This window comes from Primulina tabacum, chromosome 10 (assembly GCF_025594145.1).
Source record: "Primulina tabacum isolate GXHZ01 chromosome 10, ASM2559414v2, whole genome shotgun sequence".
In the NCBI taxonomy this organism is placed as follows: Eukaryota; Viridiplantae; Streptophyta; class Magnoliopsida; order Lamiales; family Gesneriaceae; genus Primulina; species Primulina tabacum.
The window spans coordinates 10085201-10093148 of record NC_134559.1 but is presented as its reverse complement, the minus strand read 5'-3'; positions in this window follow the sequence as shown (position 1 = coordinate 10093148).

Genomic DNA, 7948 nt, shown 5'->3' with positions numbered 1-7948 from the left:
GTACACAAAAACTTTTTACAGTGCGTGACTGAAATTTAAACATGACTGAATGAATCTAACAAATATTTCAAAGTGCTAGCAAGCTCGTAAATATAGCCTTGATTGCTTCTGATATATCTGATAAGAGTGAGGTTTCGATATCTGAATACGAGTTGTGATTTTAGCAGAGTAACAACAAGTTTGAATAGAATAGTAGTTCGTATGTTATGTTCTCAGCTGCCCTCTTCAGCTATTTATAGGCTTTCCTCTCAACGGTAATATTAAATAACGTTTGAATCCATATATCCATTGATTTCCAAGTCATTATTCTCTGACATTCATACACTGCACTTTTGAAATGCGGCGTTCCACTAGTTGTAGTCTGTTGTGCTATTTGTCGGTTGTCGTTCTCAACTGGTGACGTGTAAAACTGAGAGATCAGCTGAAGGATAATAGCTTGAGTGTTCTCGGCTGAATATATAGGTTTACGACTGACCAGTCAGTTGACTGCTCATTCAGTTGCGTTAATCAGTTGCGATAAATCAATTGCGATGGTATCAGTTGCCTTTAATATTAAGCATATTAATCATCAGTTAGGCAAGTGATAGTCGATTTGCGAAGCCTGGTAACTTGATCAGTTAGTCCAATAAATTCGATGCTTAGTTTGTCAAATCACTGAAATTTAGTTTCCTACAAGATAGATGCCTGAAGCACAAAGTTCAAAACCCAGAGAATATTATTCTGTGAAATTGCAAAGATCATTATATGGGTTAAAGCAATATGGCCGAATGTGGTATAATTGGCTAAGTGAACACTTAATGAAAAAGGGATATGTAAATAATTCAATATGCCCTTGTGTTTTCATTAAGAAAAAAATATCCGGATGCGTAATTATTGCTGTATATATTGATGATTTAAACATCATTGGAACATATAAGGAAATTCAAGAAGTTGTGTCGTAGTTGAAGGAAGAACTTGAAATGAAGGACCTTGGAAAAATAAAGTATTGTCTAGTTTTGCAAATTGAACATAGAGAATTTGGAATATTTGTTCACCATTCAAATTATACAGAAAAGGTCCTTAAACGTTTTAATAATGGATAAATCAAATCTTTTAAGTACTCCAATGGTTGTTAGATCATTAAACATAGAAAGGGATCCATTCCGTCCATGTGAAGATGATGAAGTTATTCTTGGTCCAAAAGTACCATATCTAAGTGCTATTGGTGTCCTTATGTATCTTGCAAATTGCAAAAGACCTGATATATCTTTTACTGTAAATTTATCGGCAAGATTTAGCTCATATCCAACAAAAAGACACTGGAACGAAATTAAACATATATTCCGTTATCTATGAGGATCGAGAGACTTGGGACTTTTGTATTCAGAAGATACCAATCAAAGAATAATTGGTTATGCTGATGCTGGGTATTTATCTGATCCACAAAAGGCACGTTCCCAAACAGGATATGTATTTACTTGTGGAGGCACTGCAATTTCTTGGCATTCACATAAACAAACACTTGTAACAACTTCATCAAATCACGCCGAGATTATTGCACTACATGAAGTAAGTCGTGAATGTGTGTGGCTAAAATCAATGACCGAATATATCCAAACCTCATACGGATTATCATTTGACAAGAAGCCCGTGACACTATATGAAGATAATATTGCATGTGTTCCTCAAATGAAAGATGGATACATAAAAAGCGATAGAACTAAACATATCCCCCCTAAGTTTTTCGCATTCACACAAGAGTTTGAGAAGAATAAATATATTGATATTTGTTACATTCAATCAAGTAAAAACTCATCAGATCTCTTCACAAAGGCACTTCCTACGACAATATTCAGAAAGCATATATATAACATTGGGATGCGCAATCTACGAAATTTGTGAAGAATCGTTTGTGTTAACATGAGGGAGAGTTTACATGACTGCACTCTTTTTTCTTTACTACGATTTTTATCCAATGAGTTTTTCCTAGTAAGATTTTTAACGAGGCAGTATAAAACACGTAATAAAGACAATCATTGTATCATGATCATCATCACAAGGGGGAGTGTTGAAAAATATGAGTTGTAATCTTTGAATGTTGAAAATAAGAAAGTTGAATGTTGAAAATAAGAGTTGTAAATATTTAAAATTAGTGTGTAATGATGTATGTAATGATGTATTTATTTTTGGATTATTTTCAAATAAATTCTATAAATAGGTCTCTCAATGTGTGAAGAAAATCACAATTGAATTGAGAGAAAATTTATAAAGTGTGTAGTTTGGTAAATTTTGAGAGTTTGAGATTTTTACTTTTTACCGTAAATTTTTACTTTTAACAATATCATAATTCACAAATAATTATAGGAAATCGAAAAGAATACACTTTTCTCATGAATTATGCCAAAATACTCAACTCGAGGGGATAGATTTAGGTAAGAACTAGGAACTTAAGGTATGCAATAGTGGCAGCAAAACTACTAGAGGTTTGCTGGATTCACTCATGCATTTTTCTCGTAATCAAGTGGTTTCAACACGTTATATTTGAAGTTTGAACACAAATTTTAAATGTCACTTGGAAATAGCAAAAAATAAAAATAAAATCAAGAGATAAGAACACAATATACTTTGCAACCATTTATGTCATATGTTCAAAGAGAGATAATTTAGGCATCTACGGGGAAGGAGTATATCTGCTTACAATTAGTGAAATACCCCGGTACAATCCACAGAAAATTTATTAATCACTCGTCGAATAACTCCAACCACATAACCTGACAATGATCATCTGTTAATTATTGACCGGACCTAATAACCTGATGCAAATATGTGTGCATAGAAATAAACTAATTGTTGTGCACAGAAGAGGGAGGAGAGCATAACATCTTCATAAAAAAAAAGAAGTACAGAGATTTTACCAGAGTGATGGCCTCGCATGAGAAAAAATAAGGAATAAATAAGATATGAGAGTGATGGAGGCTCAGAAGAGACTTATTCCAACTTCTATATAAAACTTAAAAATATAAAACCCTACCCTAATTTGGTGGGCCACCCCCACCCCGTTTAGGCCCGACCATCTGGCCCGCAACCAAAATAGGCTCAGTCATTTTGGCCCGCCTCCAAATGGGCTGCTATTTTATCAACCAAACCCGATCAATTTTTATGGCGGGACGGGCTTGACCCAATTTGACAAGCCTATCCATTAGCTTATCTAGGGCATGATCATGGTCTTAGGGTCGATGGTTAGGGGCTGGTCACGAAAGTTGGGGCCTAGGAGCGAAGGGATGCATTGCTTGATCCAATTAGGGTTTTCGAGAATTTAAAGGCAAGGTTCAGTAGCTGATCTAGGCTTGATCGAGGTTCCTAATTGGCTCGAATTGGGTTAAATATGGTTTAGTTAGATGTTAATAAACTTTGATTAAAATTTGGTAAGTTTTGATTAAGTTTCGAATTAATACGAGTCAAAACCGGGATGCACGTCTAAGTTTAAAAACGAATAGAAGAAATTATCAAAAAACTAAATTTTAAGCCTAAGGAATATTTAAGTGAGTGTTTTAAGGTAATAGGTTAAGTTGGAATGATTTGGGACATCTTTCGAGGTCTAGGGATAATTATGAAAAATTATGCGTCTATAGTAAAACGGTCATTTTACACCATAAAATTGTTAGACGTCCTTGAAGTGCCCTGAATGCTGTAAATAATGTTAATATTTTATTTTAAATGTTTATGAAATTATATAATGAAACGTTAATACTAAAAGACATGTTGCGTGCTTGATTTAAAAGAAAAATAATTTATATATGCTTGAAATTTTATAAGTGATGGAAACATAAAAAGTTGAAAGACGTGAAGTGATTGTGACTAATATGATGATTATGATGATACGATGATATGTAAGGCCAATGCTCAGTTGACGTGTGAGAGTGTCACTGATGTCCCCACCGCCCAGTACTGTGGTTACACGTAGATGGATCCATCGAAAATTAGCTGATATGAAAGTCACAATTTAAAATCCAAATTCAATAAAAGAAAAACGTATACATATATGATGAAAAGAAATATGATATGATATGATGAAAGGAAATATGATATGATATGATGTTTAAGTTTGTGCATGTTAATGAAAAGCTATTTTAAGTAAAAATATTTTTACTGTTGCATGTGAATGTATATATTACATGATTAAGGTTTGCTGAGTCAATAAACTCACTAAGTGTGATCGATGCAGGTGAGCATGATATTGATGGAGGACTTCATGGTTGAACTAGCTGAATTGAAGGTGCACATAACCCGATGACTGTCGCTAGTTTTTCGCAAATAAAACTGAAACATCTACTCATTCTAAATTGCGGAAAATATATTTTTTTTATAAAGCTCTCATTTTGAAAATAACATTTAAAAGTTATCATAATTAATTACCAATAAAATATACGGAGTAAAAGAAGTGAGTAAAATCCTATATCCAACAGTAAAATATAAACAGCAGATAAAATCGTCGTATCCTCTCCAAAACATAAAATCATAATGTGCGGAAAATCATAGGTCCTCGGGTCGTGTCGCCCACCAGGTCCGCTGACTCAGAGTCCAACACCTTCAGTCTCCTCGACATCGAACTCACCTGCATCACACACGCATAGTGAGTCTAAAGACTCAACACACCTGTACCAGTAATAACAAGTACATGTACGTAGCACACAGCAGTGAAAAATATCATAGTCAACATAACTTTCATGAACTTAAAAGCGTAACGTAAACGTGTCGTATAAAATCATGTCGTGTCAAATCATGTCATGTCGTATCATCATATACGTGTCAAAACAGCTCATCAAATCAACATCAACTTAAACATTTTCATTTAATTGAATTCAATTCATTAGTTGTGACTTTCGTATCAACTCTATCGATGGATCCATCTATAAAATCCGTGGTACCCGGCGGCAGGGGACATCAGCGACAGCATTACCCGCCCACTGAGCCCGGGCCTCAGCTCATCATATCTCATGTCATCGTATACATATACACCGTCAGTCACAACCAAATCACATCCTTCAAAAATATCATCATTTTCATCACTTAATAAAAACATGCATATACGTAACTTTTCCTTTAAACCAAGCATGCAACGTATTTATCGAAATTGCGGAAAAATCGTAAATGTGATGCATGACATTCAAAATATCATAAATTTGTGCATAGGGCGCTGTCAGGACCAGAATCTCACTCCGGGTGCAAAATGACCATTTTGCCCCCGGAAACCCAAAAATTATCGTTTTAACTCTGGACCTCTAAAATTGACCCGAAGCTTACCAAACTCCTTAAAATATTCCAAAACATATTTAAAAGTATTCCTAGATGTAAACCTGAGTCAAAATCAGAACTTAACCGATTCGTTTTAAAACTTGGACCGGGGTCCCGGTTTTAACCCGAATCGACTCGAAACTTAGTCAAATTTCTCCCAACCTTTTATCATATCTTAAAAACACTACAATGGTCCTAAAATCTTAAAAACCAGGCTTACAAGCTCCTCGTTCACCCCTTTGAAAACTGCTGGATTTGCACAAGTGAAAAGCTTGAATCCTAACGCAATTAATACTCCAAAATTCGACACTTGCTAGCACCTAACAAGGCCATTCACTCCTCAACCACTCCGAGCCCCACCCTGACATCTTCCTGGACATATAAACTCACGGCTGAAGCTTCAATCACCGATCAAAACTTACGGTCCTCTCACATGTCACCAACTCGTGCACGCCTTCACCAAATTTCACTCCAACAGCTAATCCCCGATGCACCAGCCCTGAACCCACCTAACATGGACCTAGACAAGACACCAAGGAACACCCCTGGACCAAGAACCCAGCTCCATGCAGCCTGCACTAACAGCCCACCCGCTAGACACCAAACGCGACCCCACCGCATCCCCTTGTGTTCGGTTCCATTGTCTCGCTCAAGGTTCAGTCCAGCAGTGCTAAGGCTCTCTCAGGAAGTGGTTCGAACCCAACATGAGTAGATCTATAGCCTGATCTCACCCTGGTACCGACAGTCCTCCCTTTTTTTTTTCTCTCGATCTTCCAAGAACAAGTCACCCCATGACTCCCTACTCTCGGCCCTTCCCTTGATGCGATCTGCAGCCAACCCAAGCCTCAAGACAGTACCTATACACCCCTAGAAACCCCTAAACAATCAAGAACAGCGGCCCTTTGCAAGATAATTTCAGAAAAAAACGTGAGTACCAAGTAAAAGATGTAAGGAAACCCATGTAAAACGGTTCGGTCGACCCTACCCCTGCGGGCACTGCCTGCAGGGGTCGATCCAACGGCTCGGATTTTTTCGAGCCAATTTTTTTTTTTTTTTTACATGGAGGTGGGCCCGGATCACTCATGTGGAGTGATCCGGACCGTTCATTGCCCGTGCAGGCACTGCCTGCACGGGTAGGATGAAACAAACCTGTAAAACTGATAACACTACATGTTCCTGTGCAAATCGTGAGATTTCATGCATGTACACATAAACATCAGTAATACACACGTGAGTGATGCAGAAATGAAGATACAACGCGTGCCTGATGGTTAAACTTGGACAAACAATCAAGGGGCAAATGGCCGAAGGAGATGCTCTTGCTTGAAGGAAGAATTGATGTCACCGAAAACCTTGAAGCAGCACTTTCACGAGGGTGATTGTGAGTGGAGGAAGGTGGGCGGCTGATTACCTTAATTTTGGTTTAAGGGAAGCTTAGGAAGATAATGAGGTATTTAATAACAAGCTAATGGTCTTCAGCCGATTGTTCCCGATAAAACCGTGGCATTATGGAAGGAGGGGAACGTGAGGGGCGTTCATCGGTTGTGGAGGGTTATGGGGGGTTAAGTGTTTATTATATAATAATTAGATAGCTAATCAATTAATTAATGGATCCTAGTATTATAATTAAGGGTTTTAAAAAAATTTTAAGCCTAACTAGCTTAAAAGTAGGCCCAATAAATCCAACCGCACTCCCGAAAAATATTTTGTGTTGGAAATGTTTTTAAAATATTAGTCGAACCCTTAAAAAGTCGTCCGTTTTGATAAAATTTGCGTACCGATAAAAATTAAAACACTGCGGGTAAAAATACCAAAAAAAATCTTCACTTTTGAAAAATACACTTAAAAATGCTTCAACTTAATTTATAAAAATAAATCGTGAAATAAAATAATTTTCCTGAAATTTCTCCGGTCACCGATCCTCGTTCGAACGTGAAATGCACCTAGAAACCTTAATGAGTGAACTTTTAAAATTTCGAGAATTAACTCCTACCATGCATGAATTATGTATAAGATGCATAAAAATAATTAAACACATAATTTAAAATAAAATCCTAGATTGCATGCAATCAGGTTACGTGAATTAAATTCGTGGATCTTACAAAAACTAAGTTTATGATTTATGATTACTTAAATATTTTGTGACTTATGATATTTTGAGAGGTTTTTGAGATGATGTTAGAGTTAAGTTTATATTCGAACTAATGTTAATTTAGGTTGGTTGACGTTTTATGATTTATGTTTTGAATTACGTTCTTTTGGATTTTTAAAACAGTTGGTGGGTTTATTTTTAAATGGTGGAGAAGTATTTTTAAATATATTTATATAATGTGTATGAGTTCGGTCGAATAAGGCAAAAAAAAAATAGTATATTTTAAAGAAAAATGAGTAGTGAACATTTCAATTTTCTTAATACAAAAGATTTATTCTATAGTTTTATATAATTGATACTTTATTCACCATCATACTTGTATGAGTTCGGGCGGATGCATTCTTTGGTTGGCTGATCGGCCATAATGTGCTAGACTGCTCGGGTTCTACTGTGTGGGATCGTTCCAGAGCAATGATTTGGACTCCGAGTAATTTATTGGACATCTACTTTTGCTTTAACTGTATTCAATATGGGCTCATCATTTCGACTAATGGGCTTGATGTTGATCGGGTCGGTACAAAT